This window comes from Phalaenopsis equestris, unplaced genomic scaffold (assembly GCF_001263595.1).
Source record: "Phalaenopsis equestris unplaced genomic scaffold, ASM126359v1 Scaffold235102, whole genome shotgun sequence".
Lineage (NCBI taxonomy): Eukaryota > Viridiplantae > Streptophyta > Magnoliopsida > Asparagales > Orchidaceae > Phalaenopsis > Phalaenopsis equestris.
In genome coordinates, this window is record NW_018252991.1 from 42,211 (window position 1) to 45,258 (window position 3,048).

A 3,048-nucleotide genomic window follows, 5' to 3' on the forward strand; every position below is an offset into this window, starting at 1 on the left:
GCCTCAAATCTGAGTTTGACCAGACTCGCTCACGGATTTTGATTCGAAACCTCTTCCAACAAGTCGTGAAGTTTTCTTCCTTGTCCACTACAACCCTCGACGGGTCTGCACTTGCTGCTCATATTTCATCCACAGACAACCGCCAACGCCAGGGCCGCCCTTGGTGTGACCACTGCCGCCGTTCTGGCCATTCTTGGGATACGTGTTGGCGGATTCATGGCAAACCCGCCAATGAGAAACCCAAACAGGATCATCGGGCAACTGCCACCAGCACCAGCGAAGCCTCTCCAGGAATGAGCCCATTCAGCGAAGAACAGATTCATGCCCTCCAGAAGATGCTCGGTCAGCTGTCTCCAGTCCAGCCTACTAGTGTGGCATCGGGTGCCACCGGCCTTGTTACCTATCAAGGTATTTCCCCATCCGCTTTCGTCTTGGATTCAACCTCTTCTCACCCCTGAATTGTTGAATCAGGTGCCTCCGATCATATGACCGGGGATGTCTCCTTATTAATAGATTACCGGCCGTGTAATCCAACCCTCACTGTACGGATTGCTGATGGATCAGCCTCCAAAGTTGCTGGTTTTGGTTCTGTCCGCATCTTTCCAGATTTATTCCTCACTTCTGTGCTTCATGTTCCTACTTTGGATTGCAATCTGATCTCTATTAGTAAGCTCACTCATGATTGGCATTGTGTTGCTAAATTTTTTCTATATGTTTGTGAATTTCAGGATTTGAAGTCGGGGTGGATGATTGACAGTGCTGAGTTACGCAGTGGTCTCTATCTCCTCAACAAACCCTCTGTCAGTCTAGTCTCACCCACCGGTTGTATTCCAGTATCAAGCCTGCCTTGCTTAAATCCGCTTAGTACATCTGTATTCCATTCCAGCGTTAATAATGATAGTGAAATCATGTTACTTCATTATCGTTTAGGTCATCCCAATTTTATGTACTTGGGGAAACTGTTTCTTCATTTATTTATTAATAAAAGTCCTACCTCTTTTAATTGTGAATTTTGTCAACTTGCCAAATACACTCGTACTTCATTTCCTCGATTATCATACAAACTCACTCGTTCCTTTTCTCTGATCCATAGTGGCGTATGGGGTCTTTCTCGTGAAAAAAATATTTGTGCAGCCCAATGGTTTGTCCTTTATTCATGATCACACACGAGTGACATGGATCTATCTTATGCATGACAAATCCAAGGTAGGACCGAAGGTAAGACCAATATTTCGTGCATTTTATCAAATGATAATCACTCAATTTGACACAAAAATCCAGACTCTCAAAACAGATAATGCACGAGATTTTTTCAACACCTCCCTAAGAACTTTTCTTACTCAACATGACATCCTTCCTTCCAACAATTCGTGAAGCTTTCTCCGATATACGCTGCGAAGAGAGTCGCCAAAAGGTCATGTTAGGTGCTTCCTTGTCCACTACAGCCCTCGACGGATCTGCACTTGCTGTTGATACTCCCGAACAAAATGGGGTTGTCGAGTGGAAAAATTGTCACTTATTGGAGGTAGCTCGCCGTCTCATGTTTACCACATCGGTCCCTAAATGTTATTGGGGCGAGGCGACATTGATCGCTGCCTACTTCATAAATCGGATGCCCTCTCGTTTTCTGGGTTGCCGTAGTCCAATTGATATCCTCCTTCGCTCCTTTCCAAATACCTGTACACTCTCTTCAGTTGTCCCTAACAAACTATTTGATTGCTCCATTTTTGTTCATATTCACAAACAACACCGCAGTAAATTAGACTCCAAATATGTCGAATGCATATTCATAGGGTATTCGACCAACAATAAAGGCTACAAGTGTTATTGTCCTTCAACTAAAAAAGTCTATAATTCTATGGATGTCACATTTTCTTAGCATCAATTATACTACCAAAGGTCTGTCATTCAGGGGAAGAGTAGTCGTAGTGAACAACAACCCTGTGTTCCTTTACCAACTGACACGGGTCCCTCACCGACTGTAAAACCTCCTCCATCTCCTATTCAACCTCCTCAGTCTACACAACCCACACCTTCTCCTATTCAATCTCCTCAGTCTACACAACCCACTTCTCAGGAACTTCGGGTCTATACAAGACGAAACAAAACTGCTGAAAGAATAGAGAACCTAACACTGCTTCCAGCTGTTGTCCAAGAATCTAATCCGGCTCCAAAACCCTCTGAAACTCACTCAGGTACGGAATCTATAGACACTAGTGATTATGAGCTTACCTCGCCTGTGAAAGATGATTCTGATGTTCCTTGCACTCAATATCCTATTGCCCGATTTTTTTTCATATGAGAGGTTATCTCCTCTCTATCATACATTTGTTACTGCTATTGATAGCATAAAAGTTCCGAATTCTATTCAGGAAGCTCTCTCTCATCCGGAATGGAGAAAAACTGTGAATGAAGTTGCTGCACTAAAAAAGAGTGGAATGTGGATTGTGTCTGATTTGCCCAAGGATACGAGACCAATAGGATGCAGGTGGTTATTTACAATCAAATGTAAGACAGACGGAAGCATAGATTGGTTAAAAACCCGACTGGTTGCAAAATGTTATACTCAGTTATACGGAATTGACTACCAAGAGACATTTGCCCCAGTAGCCAAACTGAACTCCATTAGAATCCTACTCTTCATTACAACAAACCGAGATTGGCCCCTTATGCAACTTGATGTCAAAAATGCATTCCTTAATGGAGATCTTGAAGATGATGTATACATGGATTTACCGCCTGGTCTTGAAGGGTCCTTTCCTAGTGGCAAAGTATGCAAGCTCCAAAAATCTCTGTATGGTCTCAAACAATCTCCCCATGCTTGGTTTGCCCGATTCACCAATTCAGTAATCAAGTGCGGTTATACTCAGAACTAGGCTGATCATATAATGTTCACAAAAAGATCCAAGAAGAAGATTGTTGTACTTATTGTGTATGTTGATGACATCATTCTTACCGGTAATCACACTGAAAAATTGACAAAACTGAAGAAGTTTCTAGCCCATGAATTCGAAATCAAGGACCTCAGAGACTTGAAGTTCTTCTTGG

General features: G+C 42.8%; 1 protein-coding gene across 3 annotated transcripts in view; it reads left to right on the forward strand.

Moving 5' to 3' along the window:
* The window catches only part of LOC110039081, a 62,151-nt gene that overhangs the window by 12,250 nt on the left and 46,853 nt on the right, over nucleotides 1-3,048 (forward strand). The window lies entirely within an intron of this gene.